This window comes from Myripristis murdjan, chromosome 20 (assembly GCF_902150065.1).
Source record: "Myripristis murdjan chromosome 20, fMyrMur1.1, whole genome shotgun sequence".
NCBI lineage: Eukaryota > Metazoa > Chordata > Actinopteri > Holocentriformes > Holocentridae > Myripristis > Myripristis murdjan.
In genome coordinates this window covers 26,699,163-26,712,520 of record NC_043999.1, presented here as the reverse complement: position 1 = coordinate 26,712,520, position 13,358 = coordinate 26,699,163, and the positions used below count along the sequence as shown (strand labels likewise).

At 42.4% G+C, this 13,358-nt stretch overlaps 1 protein-coding gene across 1 annotated transcript in view; it reads left to right on the top strand.

The window, feature by feature from the left end:
- lancl2 (LanC lantibiotic synthetase component C-like 2 (bacterial)) overlaps positions 1-13,358 on the top strand; it is a 53,877-nt gene that overhangs the window by 15,604 nt on the left and 24,915 nt on the right. The gene's annotated exons all lie outside the window — the stretch shown is intronic.

The window sequence follows — 13,358 nt, the reverse complement described above, 5'->3', positions numbered from 1 at the left end:
CTTCAGGTGTGGTCACATGATGATCAGGCTGAGACCTTGCTGAGAGGGAGCTGTCCTGTATAATTAAACCAACAGTATTTCTTAGAGGGAGAACAAGATTCCGCTGTTGTCTCACTCGAACACAGGCAGGACTGTGAATTAAAAGGATAAATTCACTAGGGGTTATGGTTTAAAGCTGCATTAGGCAAGATTTTCATTTAGTAATGGTGCAACAGGAGCATGCCTGGACCCTCACTAATTGAGAGACTGTGGATTTGCCTCATTGTATCCCCTAGACAAAGTGTGATGGATACTGTGGGTTTGCAGTCGTCACACATCCACTGCTGCGTCCCAAGAGATTTTCTTGTTAACGTTCCTGAGGCTACAAATATTGACTGATTTCTTTCAGTATTTGGTGTGGACATGGTTGTGGTTAGGCCACAACACTTATTGATTTCCACTACCATGGCAACAGTATTGCCTGAATAGAGTGCAATTTGTGCTGAAAACCATACCCTAACAGACTCATTGCTTGTGAATGTCTAGAGTTTTATTTTGTTTTTATTTTTTTGGCAGAATGTTTGTCTTACTTTTGGCAAAAAGTAATTTGGTGAAAACTCTGAGGTGTTAAAAGTTTTGCCACCAATTATTTTGACAAAAGCTCATGAACTCGTCTGGGGGAAACACCCACATGGTCATGAGTGATCAAACAAATGTACTTAAAATATTAGCTTCTGAGTCTTGGCTGCAGTTATTAGTGGAGAATATTCTGAGAGTACAAGAAGTGCTGAATGGAAAAGCACATTTCTAAACAGTAGTGCATGTTTGCTTTGCCTAGAGAACACTGTACTTTCTAACAGAGCCTTAATCTCAACACCACTCATCCCCAAAACTAGAGGCTAGAGGTTTCCCCTGCTTTTGCAAACGTGCAACATTCATGTACCCAATTTAGAGAGGAAGATTTTAGGAGAAACCGATGGGACAGACAGATGCTGGGACAGTCATCCTCTTCTTGTTCAGAATGACCCAGAATTTCACCATTCAAATTAGTCTATGGTTTTTTGAATGGTTTCTCCTGTTCAAATCAACATACCAGGATGGTCAGAGGGGTGGACATTTTAATGTGCACCACTGCCACGGTACTGGGCTAGATTCCATGTAAATCAACTTCAGGTGAGTCGCTGACTCAGCAAGAACCATGGCAAAGATGTCTTGCATTTAAACTGGTGTCTGTTAGCCATTAACAAACACTTATACACCTTGGATCCCATCTTCCACCCAGCGCAAAGCGCCGCAATTTTTATGCAAGTGTCTTTACTAGTTTCCAACTGGTGCAGTTGTCATTTGCCTGTCCAGCGCCCACGTTGTGTAAACAGCAAATGTATCTGCCAAGTTGCAAGCACACCTGGCTTTTAAAGGGAATGGGAGTTGGCACTCAGATTGGTTTACTGCAGGTTACACCCAAAACACACCTGATGACATGATTACACATGATTAATAACTAAGTACAACCCTTTTGAACCGTGCACCTGGCACAACCAGCCTTTTTTTCTGCAGTTGAAATAGCAGAAGTGGACTTGGACACACCTTGAATGCAGTGGTGCCATGCTCTTCAGATTGTGTGCTTAGATCGTTAAAATTAGCACCTTGATGTTAATGTCAGATTTCAGATGAGTTTTGTCTAATCACTTGTGTAACACAGCAGGAACAAATTCAGTAATTCTGGTAATTTATGCTTTTCATTAACACAGAAAAACATATCTGCACAGTTCTCAAGCAAGTGAGACTTGTCACCATGGTAAAAGAAATGTAATCGCTGTTTTATTTTGTATTAGCCAAATGACCACGGCAAACAATACAGTATCTGTTCTACACTCTTCAAGCTCTGTGGTCCTCCCAGACCTTGCATCTGAGGAAAGTAGACATACTGATGATGATGTGTGGAAAGACAGCAGGATTAGATAGGAGCTATTAGAATGCTTATAGGTACAATAGAACAGAATGGACATAAGGGTTATGCATCAAGGATTATAGGCAAATGGAGAAATTGGAACAAGTGATGCATGAGCCAGGCATTAAGTGCGTTTACAGGGATCATAAAATTTCTAGTAATGGCCTGTGCTTGCTGCCTATATATAGACAGACTGTTACTGGAGACAGCTTATAAATCTACTGATCCTGTGTTTGGATTTCTTTTTCTTTTTTCTTTTTTCTTTCTTTCTTTCTTCTTCTTTTTTTTTTTTTTTACAGAAATCTGTTGTATCCTGGGACATATAGAGCTAATATCCCAAACTGTTGGAAAATCTTAAATCTACTTATGTTTTTGTGCCCAGTCATCTCAGCCTCTGAAAATAGTGCAGCCACATATTTTGAAAAGTGCAGCCACATCCTCTGTCTCAGAACACACTCATCACCCTGCTCCCCACAAGCAGCAAGCACAGCCATTACTAACTTCCTCTTGTCCACTCTCATTCTCAGCTTTATCCCATTTGTTACCTCAGGTTAGCCAGCCGCTGCTAATTAGCTAGCCTGCTTGTTGTGGTCTAACTGTGCTGAACAGCAACGAGAATGATGTAACAGTGCTTGTACCCTTTGAGCTCTCACTTTCTCTGTTGCTAAAAGCTTGACTTTGTGTTGAGACCATGATGTTGGTCGTGGTCTTACAGTCTCAGCTTTATGGAGCTACGTTCAGTCAGAAACAGTCTGATTTTTTAGTTATGGCTGACAAATTGGTTTTATATTCAATTTCAGGTAGCATTTTTATAGATTTGGCTCTCTGATAACTACAGATTCTACGGGCCCTATCTTGCACCAGACTCCCTAAACCCGCTATTTGCGGATTTAGGATTTAGGAAGAGGCGTTCCCTCGTAAAAGTTGCTATCTTGTGCACCTCCCGCTATCCGCAAAACACTTGCGCTACCCGCTATATCATGCATAGGCGTGTTTTGGGCGTTACGCCAGTTAAACCAATCAGTGTGCCAGGTGCCATTGCCTTTAAGGGCAGGATGCGCTATCCTAAATCCTAAATCCTAAACCCGCGATGGAGAGAGGGAGGTAGATTTTCTCAGGGCTTCTACTGAGGCTAAAGCAAGTTGGCTTTATATACATATGATATATTATATCATAGGCGAGTTAATTCGGGAGGTGGAGCCACATGTGTCCAAGTGGACGTGTCACAAGGTTGTACTGATTGAGTAAAATCCCCGGGTCACACCACACACACACAAGAGGCAGAGGTGGAACTATGTGTAAACTAATTTATTGACAAGGTAGACTGGGCAAATAAAATATTAAAAATAAAAATATAGCACAGCTGCTGGCTTATGATAAAACAATAAAACGTGCTGGCGATAGTGTCCAATTAAAACAGTCTTTCCTCTAAACAGTCTATATGAGTAATATACTCAGTCCATTCCGGCGGCGTCCCGGTATCAGTCCGACCGTGTGCGTGGTGAGGCTCCGTCGGGGCGCGCATTGAAGCCGCCTGGGCGCGCTCTCCCAACAGCCCAAACTGTTAGGGTTAGGGTTAAAACTGATAGCAGGTGGTCAGGACCACCTGCTATCCGCTTTCCCTAAAGTTTGTGCGCAAGATAGCAACTTTAGGGATAGCGCATGAAACACGCCCACGGACACACCTCCAGGCGCAAATGACGGAGTCGGCATAATGGATAGCGGGTAGCGTGGGCGCAAGATACCGTTTAGGGATAGCGGAAGCTCCTAAATCCGCAATTTGCGGGTAGCGGGTAGTGGCAGCGGATAGCGGGTGGCACAAGATAGGGCCCTACATATGCTAAATACTAAAAATATATTATTAATAGAACTGAAGACCCCAAAATGTAAAACAAAACAAAACCAAACTTTCAATACATTGTTCCAAGAATATTGTAAGCATAACCTTTTGTGTCATTCCACTATAAGTCACACCTTCCACATCCCTGTATTCATTCTTTACCCTAGACTGGCAAAGCAGCACTGAGAGACACACTGTCCATTCAAGGCTGTTGGTGATATAGTACATACAACAAAAAACATGGCATGAGTTTGCAGGGCAAGAGGTTCACAACCAGAATAACCAAAATGGCGTTGAAAGAATATCTCTTATGCGGAGAGCTATTGGGTGCCTGTTTTCAACCCCTTCTGCTGATGTTTTCAATGTTTGTAAGTTTGTCATGTGTCATTTCTCAGTGAACAGTAAGACATGCCCTGGGCTCATGACATATACTAAATAGGGTCCAGCTGAGGTGCCTGATTTTAGATTTTTGTTTATTTGCACAAAATGAAAGGACATAATAAAAGAAAGGTCTCATAACAATCAGACAAATTGTGCAGGAAGAGGGGAAAAAATACCCCAAATTAATGCAATAATACAAAACTTATAGCTCTCATTTCAAACCCTGGAGAAGGCCTGTACAGGTTGAAACCGGTTGTTTTTTAATTCTCTGTGCTGCCATAGAAGAATAAAGGTTTTTAAACTAATTAACAAAAGGTTCCTGCTCCTGTTCTACACCAGAATGGCTGAACATTGTTTCTTGGATGCATATGCTCAGAGACATTGTGATATTTGATTCTGTCCATACTGCCCATCCCTGTAAACATACAATTACAGCCATACGTATGTCTATATGTGTACGTGTGTGTGTGTTCCAGCTTTGCCACTGCTGTCTCCTGTAGGAAGCATCTTGAAATGACAGGCGACATTTTTCTCTGTAAGACCAGTGTTGTCAGCAGATGCTGTTCATTAAGCAGGGACGGGGGGTTGAGTAGCACCAGGGTAGACGACACAGACGCGCAGAGTGGGTAATAATCCCTCCACTCTGTTTTTTTGAATATTTACTGAAGTGCACACACATGCACAAACACTTCTGCAATCAGTGTTTCAGGAAACTGCAGGGACAGCTGGCCCCTTTTGGTAAAGTGCCAGGCAGAGATGTGCATGCCCGTGCGCGCACACACACACACACACACACACACACACTAGCAGGATGGCCTACTGAGAAGGCAGCAGTAGTGGCTGACATACACCCAGCGTTGTCTTCACATACTGAATAGGAGTTTTTGTAGAGCTAATAAAGGAATAAAACTAGTTTAAAGCTTCCTATTCCTGCACAACTGCATCACTATTCAGTGGATTGATAGATTACTGAATGAATCACTACTGGGGAATTTTGTTTTAAGTAAAAACTATTAAAGGCCATTTAAAACATGATTAAAGAGCTAAAAGTGTTAAAATATTTCACCGCTGCTGGAGCAAAGGACCTCCTTTGTGGTTCAGTAAGGTAGTTGGTTTCCTAACTTTTTTGTCTTCAGTGCCCCTTTTCCCTGATTTCTGACTCAGGTGTGACTATGCACCTGCACAGAAAACACATCGCTACACAAATTAATTCATGAACTCTGCTATCAGGCCAACTGCAGATATCAGAAACAACGCTCCACACCACCATGGGATTCTGCTTTATCTTTATCCTACACACTGAGGTCTGGTTTCTGATGCTCTAACCTGTTGACCTGTGCACTTGTCACTGGTATGTTGATGTTGTTGTTGATGTGGATGTTGATGTCTGGCTGCTGCTGCTAATGTACTTATTTATTTATTTTTTGTTTACATGAAAGGGATAGACTATAGAAATGAATTGCCCTCTGTGACTAATAAAGTATTCTGAACTAAACTGAACTCCAAGTACCTCGTTTACCCGACTACAACATTTTGCTTAGGAAACTGCAGCAGAAAACCACAGCTATCATGCAATGAATGAACAATAACCAACCTTTTGAACACTATAACATTACAAGAAACAGAGTGAAAAAGTTGCAGTTTGTGGCTATTGAGCAGATTTATTTGAACACGATTGCCACAACACTTCAGTAAGTCACTGATTCATTTTTTTTTTTCTTGTGAAATGTGGCAGCAGACCACTGAGGCTTCACTAAGCTGCCACTGAATGAACCTCAGACCATTAAAAACACCATGTAATGGAGACCATCTGCAACTTGACCTTCACATGTTTCTGAAGTGTCACTTCATGTGAGGTGAGGTCCTGCCATCGACATAGCCTCCCTTTAAATCAGTTTATTTGCTCTATTTCTATTGCCATTCAGAATTGTGATTGTTTTTCTTTGATGATTTTTATATCACCTTTCTCATCCTGAATAAATATTTTGCCTTTATTTTTTCTTTTTTGAGAAGGAAATCATGCATATCATCACAAGGATTAAAGACAGCAAGAAAAAATTATGGCACCTGGCTTTGTGATGCTTCATAATCCAAATTTAGACTCAGTACTTACAGAATTGCAATAATTACAGAATCACAGTACATATCAAATCGGCACCAAGTATCAGGAGGTCCCTGCTGATTCCTATCCCTGATGCCAAGGAACTTATAGGACTCTCAGGGCCCTATCTTGTGCCACCCGCTATCCGCTGCCACTACCCGCTACCCGCAAATTGCGGATTTAGGAGCTTCCGCTATCCCTAAACGGTATCTTGCGCCACCCGCTACCCGCTATCCGTTATGCCGACTCCGTCATTTGCGCCTGGAGGTGTGTTCGTGGGCGTGTTCCATGTGCTATCCCTAAAGTTGCTATCTTGCGCACACACTTTAGGGATAGCGGATAGCGGGTGGTCCTGACCACCCGCTATCCGCTAGCCCTAAAGTTTGGGCTGTTGGGAGAGCGCGCCCAGGCGGCTTCAATGCGCGCCCCGACGGAGCCTCACCACACACACGGTCGGACTGATACCGGGACGCCGCCGGAATGGACTGAGTATATTACTCACATAGACTGTTTAGAGGAAAGACTGTTTTAACTGGACACTTACACCAGCACGTTTTATTGTTTTATCATAAGCCAGCAGCTGTGCTATATTTTTATTTTTAATATTTTATTTGCCCAATCTACCTTGTCAATAAATTAGTTTACACATAGTTCCCCCTCTGCCTCTTGTGTGTGTGTGGTGTGACCCGGGGATTTTACTCAATCAGTACAACCTTGTGACACGTCCACTTGGACACATGTGGCTCCACCTCCCGAATTAACTCGCCTATAATATAATATATCATATATATATATATATATATATATATATATATATATATATATAAAGCCAACTTGCTTTAGCCTCAGTAGAAGCCCTGAGAAAATCTACCTCCCTCTCTCCATCGCGGGTTTAGGATTTAGGATTTAGGATAGCGCATCCTGCCCTTAAAGGCAATGGCACCTGGCACACTGATTGGTTTAACTGGCGTAACGCCCAAAACACACCTATGCATAATATAGCGGGTAGCGGAGGTGTTTTGCGGATAGCGGGAGGTGCACAGGATAGCAACTTTTACGGGGGAACGCCTCTTCCTAAATCCTAAATCCGCAAATAGCGGGTTTAGGGAGTCTGGCGCAAGATAGGGCCCTCAGTCTCAATTTGTTGACCCTTAATGATCAATGGGAAGACCCCCTCCTCCTTTCTACCAATAATTAAATCGGACCTTTATATATTAAATTAAACCTTAGATCAGGCCTTTGAATTGAAATTCCTGTCACCCACACAGCCACAAGGTGGCTTTGCTCCAGGGTGTGGTTCAGAGTTTCCTCCTAGGTTTTATTTCTCAGCTTGTTGGCCTCCTTGCTTGGTTTTGCTCCCTGCTTGGTCTGTGGAGTTGTCAGACTCCTTACTTTGACTTTCTTTATTGCAAGCTTTCCTGACAGATTTAGTTTTCACCCTGCAACTCTCCTCTGTTTGTGTTTGTGTGTGTGTGTGTGTGTGTGTGTGTGTGTGTGTGTGTGTGTGTCTGTTTTTGCTTAGACTATTACACATCATTTTCTGCCTGGGATGTCTCTATGAATATGAGCTTTTCTTCTCTGACTGGCAGCTCTGGGACATGAAAGCTCAGATAGCAAAGAGAAAATGCTTCAGCTGAGGATTTTGTTTTTCAGGATTGTTTTTTTTTTTTTTTTCCTACCATAAACAACCAGCAAGTTGCTTATGCAGTGTTAGAGTTATACCAAGGTGTTTCTGCTATGTGACAGCTCAAACTTGGGCAAAATGAAATATTGTGTGCATGTGTGTGCTTTCCAGTATGTCTACATTAATAATGATAACATGTGTTTTGCCCATGTTAGATAAGTCTGTCTGCAAGTGCCTCTTTTGCCAGTCATATGGGCTAAGAGACCACACCTAGCACACTCCCACCCTGTCAAAATAAAACTAAAAAGCCAAACAACTGATTACACTGATATGCTGTGTTCACTTGGCATTTATTGTTTATTTGTAATAATTGTAATATTGCAAGTTAGACAGTGTGCGGGATTCATTTTGTAACAATTGATTAGTGTGGATGATGTGGCTGATGTGGCAGACTTTTACGATTTTAATCTTGATTTTTCTTATTTTTCACTTACAACTTCTACTAACTGATTGGAATCTTTGTGGGCATGTGACAAGTGATTCCTGCATACATTTCTGGGCATGCAGGCTCTGTGTAGTGAATTAGAGCTTGTTTGATGATTTAGCCATTTGTTGCAACAATTTATAAATATAAAAATAGCTGAAACATAAATATGAATTAATCAATTTATTGCCCCACACGAGCCTGTCCTACATATCTGTAGGCATGCAGAGTCATATTCAGCACCTTGAAATTTCATGCCTTATATTACCAAAAAAAAAATCAAAATATTTCCAGCTGAATGGTATTATTTTCAAGATGGAGAAGCCTCTCTAACAGCATGTACACTATGGGACACTAAAACTCTCCTCTGAAAGCTGAGGTAATGATGGCAATAATTAGCATATTCATACATACTTGTGGAACCTGATTAAAAATTAAATTGTTTGAATTCAGTTTATTTCAGAGCTTCCCCTAGACAACCTGTGTAGTATTGATTAGTCCTATGTTAAATATGTAATCAGTCAAATTGTGTCATATCCATCATGTCAGAGGTGGACAACACTAACCCACGTCCGATCCTTTGGAAAAAGCCAGTATCGACCCCACAAACCCTACTGTAAATCTCTTTCAAAATGGACTATGGGTGTGAGGCCACATGGGTCGGCTGCTCTCCAAGGCCCTGCTGCTGCTTCAGTCAGCATATGGTGCTAGTCAAATCACTTTGGTTTTCTTAGCATCTCAGTATCTGTGTCAAGCCTCCACTTCCCAGATTTTGTTTTCAAACTGCAGTCTTCTGCAGATGCAAATGGAGTATTAGTTTTTTCATTTGTTATTTTGTTTTGTTTTGTTTTTAGTGTGTGTGTGTGTGTGTGTGTGTGTGTGTGTGTGTGTGTGTGTGTGTGTGTGTGTGTGTGTGTGTGTACGTGTGTGTGTGTGTGTGTGTGTGTGTGTGTGTGTGTGTGTGTGTGTGTGTGTGTGTGTGTGTGTGTGTGTTTCTGGCAGGCCAGTCAAGGCTGGCGGTCATCTTAGTCCTTCATCCTCTTGGTGCTAAAACCCTCAGGCTCCAGTTGGTTCACAGTGGTGGTGATTAATTTATGCTGCAAACAAATGACTTCCCACTAAATTACATTGGTGTTACTTTGGGAGAGACAGCTGACAGCTTACCAGGGCTAGTCTGGGTGAGTGGGTGGTGCCTGTTTGAACGCAGGCTAGAGGACATCACTGAAATGTATAGGGTAGCCTAGGAAGGCTAATGTGAATGTGTTTAATTAATGATTTAATGCTGTCCTGCAAAATGTATGTTGAGCGAGGACTAGCAGCTGGAGACAAAAAAGATGCAGGGAAGGATGTAGGTAGATATCAATACAGATCTATAGGAGTGACAGGATGGCTGGAAATGTGCCCTGTCATGGGGGAAGGGTCACTGCTTCAGAGCACGCTGTTCCTTTTTCCATCTGTCTCGAATGGGGACAACAAAAACTGCTGACTCGAATCAAGCCCCACCCTCACCACATAAATGCATAATATGGCCAGTAAAAACAGAAGCCTACAATCTGACCAATAAAACCAGCCAACAGTCAACTCTCTGCTGCAGTCTGTTGTAGTCAGCAACATGCACAGGGTGGCAAATTAACTCTTTGGTCAACTGCCACAGTACTGGTGGATGCCCAAATGTTAGCAGCCACACAGGGGGTGGGGGCTTGATTTGATGGCAACAGCAGAGCGACACACAAAAACAACAACAACAAAGGAGGGGGGTGGGTGGGTGGGGGATTCATGCAGCAAAGGGCTCAGGCTGCAATCACAGTCAGACTGCTGAGCTCAGGACTTGGCATTGAGACGTGATACGCACATTTCCACCTGGACACTCCTACAACCTGTATTCAGATCCCTTATGATGATGTGGTTATGTTGATTTAAGATTGAATATACAGTATTAAGGAGAGTTACACTGTAAAAAAAAAAAAAAAGAAAAAAAAAAGATTTTTTTAGAAAGTAGAGTATCCTAAAAGAGCAGGCTAAAACAGTGTCAGCTGTTACCTTTGTCTACCTGTATTTGGTGAGTTAGTTAGAATTGCACCATCAATAAAGGCTAAAATAATCACCCCCTAATCAGATCTCTGGCATAGCCCGCAGCCTGCAATCTGCTTGTCCCCTTGAGTTATGGTGGCCTATAGCAGACACAAGCAGTAAGTCACATGTATTCCAGTGGATGGGAAGGTTTTGTTCCAAAATTAATTGAAAACTGAGTTGAAAAGGTTTAATTGTCAATGTTTTGGTCAGCTTTGTGGCTTCTTCGGCACAGTTTACAGTAATGTTGGTTGATCTTACACATATATTGAGAGAGGGTTCATCATAGATGTAAATCATTGCAGTAAAACGGGGAGAACCATGGACCTCTTTTGCTTTTTCACACACGTCAGTTCACAAGCACATATCAAGACCCGACCACAAAAGTCTGTGCTCTCCATTACAGCAGTGCACTCTGTCCTTGCCATTCACATGACCAGGGGTACACCATGTGCCCTTTTAAAGTCCCCTTCCAGTAACCTCATGACCCTCATTCAAATTACTAGGAGGGGACCAAGGCCACCGGCAAACATGAGGGCTCTGTCTCAGCCTTGCAGTTTTCAAGGCCACACTGTTCTTGTTATCATCAAATTCAAGTGCTGACCTTCTCAGCTATTCTGCTACTCCAAGGGCTTGCATGGTCCTCTGTTACATTTTCACTTTTTCCCCATTTTGTAAGGCTCTGATGTGTGTGGATAGGGAAACATTTTTATCATGCATTTGTTTGCATCTACATGGTCAGACTCATTGTCTCTGGTCACTTATTTACATTTTAATGACCAGTGTGACCCCTGCTTGTGTGCACTTGGAGCTGCTATCTTTAGAATATTTGCCTTATTGTATCATCATCAGATACATTGTTGATAGCATTGCATAATGGCTATAGAAAAAAAGCTATGTTTTTTCACAGATTTTGTAGGACTGACCTCTGCCACAATAGAGGGGCCTCAACCAACACACAGGAAGAGGACAGCTGATTAGTTTGTGTTAGCCTTTACAATAGTATTAACATTAGGGTTGGTGAGAATGCCCTAACCAAACCCCGGTGCACACCAAGGGCCAATCCCATTTCTTATTTTCACCCCTACCCCTACCCCTACCCCTCTTTTTCGAGTGCCACTTGCCCCTTGCAACAAAGGTACAAGGGGTAGGGGTTGAAATACTCCCCTATGAAATGGGACAACCCTTCATCCCCGGAAACGTCATCATTAGTCATCAGTGACGTTGTAAACAGACGCGACGTTTTTTTTTGCCGGGAAATCTCAATCTCAAAATGACGTCTTCAGCTGTGGTCATCTCTCTTGCGTGGGCTATTGGCATCTTTTTGCCGTTGTCAATAGCGAATTGGAAGAAAGTAAGATGTCTCCGCTGCGCGCCGTGACGCTGATAAGAACGCCCCTCAGCCGTTGTAAAATCACTGTAACCCACGGCTTCTCGGGGCTTATTGTTTAATTCGACACCTGGGAGCGCCGGTGAATCAGCTTGAGGTATGAATGATAGACCGTAAACAAGTTTTGTTCTATTTAGCCCAACGTTAGCCACACAACAGGCTAGCCAGCTGGTGTAGTGGTGTAATGTCAAACAAACAGTCGCTGACTTTATTGATTTTTGTGTTAATTGTGTGAGAAGTGTGGGAGATTTCTCGCTTTGGCACTCGCTTTGGAGTGTGCCTCTGAAAAAACTCCGTTTGGAGGGCTATATAGCCCTAGCACTCCACCCTGCCCCTCCGCCTCAACAAGAATTGGGACATTCATACCCCTATGCGTGAACGCACAAAACAGACGGGTAGGGGCAGGTGGTAGGGTTAAGGGGTGAATTGGGATTGGCCCCAAATATTCAAACCAGAGTCTGGGTGAAAGAACTGGTCTTGGTAAGTTCCAAATGAACTCTAGAGCCGTTAATTTGAAGTGAGAAAGTTAACTGCACCAATGCTGCCAGCTGTGGGTTCAGAAAAGAACTTATACTTTACTGCATTCTGTTAATCTCACTCTTCCCACACTCTTTGATCTTCCTTTGATGTGCAGACAAAAGGTGGATGGCTCTCATAAATGTTAAGGCTCATACAATTACATACATGTCCTTTGTTGCTTTACTGGCTGCTGGTTTTCTGCTTTCTACAATGCACATTAATGAACATGAGCACTTGGGTCTATCATGTAAATGTGCCAGACAGCCATACAGGCTAATTTCCCTTTGCAGTCCTTGGGTTTGTTGATGGTTTATCTAAAGATGGCTGATATGGTGACACTCCGGAAAAGAGTCTCTTTACGCATGTTCTTCTCTGACCAATAATGAGCAAGCGCATGTGGTTTACATGCCAAGGTCTGCTTTTCTTTGAGCTGTGTTAAAGCCAACTGAACCAAAGAAAGTACCAAGGTATCAAACAACCTGTAAGTCTGGACCAAAGGAAGCGACCTTAAGTAGAACAAACTGACTTTATTAACAGTCATGCCAGCAGAAAGGAAGCTTCATTTCTTGCGGGCCTTTTGGCTGTCAGTGATGTGATGGTAGTCTTTGCTGCTTTCAGTTTCAAGTTCATCTGTTAATCTGGACAAGGAAAGGCTTATTTTGCTGGCTCCTCTAAACAGTGTAGCAGTCAAAGAATGGACTTTTAGCACTAAAGACAGTATAAAGAATATAGACAGTATTCTATGTCAAAATGTATTTGTTAATGTGAATGAATATGAAACTCAACATCTCTGACTCTAGATGAATTGACAGAAGGAGAAAATACAGACAGAATATAGAAAATTAGAGATAAAGACAGTTCAAGCTTGTCAGGTGTGTCAGAATATATGTGTGTGGGGAAAATAAAAGCCATTTCAAGATTCTTATGGCCTGGACCTGAAGTTGAACCTATTGGTCTGTCCCCTGTTGTTCTGACCCAATAACCATACAGGAGCAAAGAGAACAGTTTGTAACTGGGTA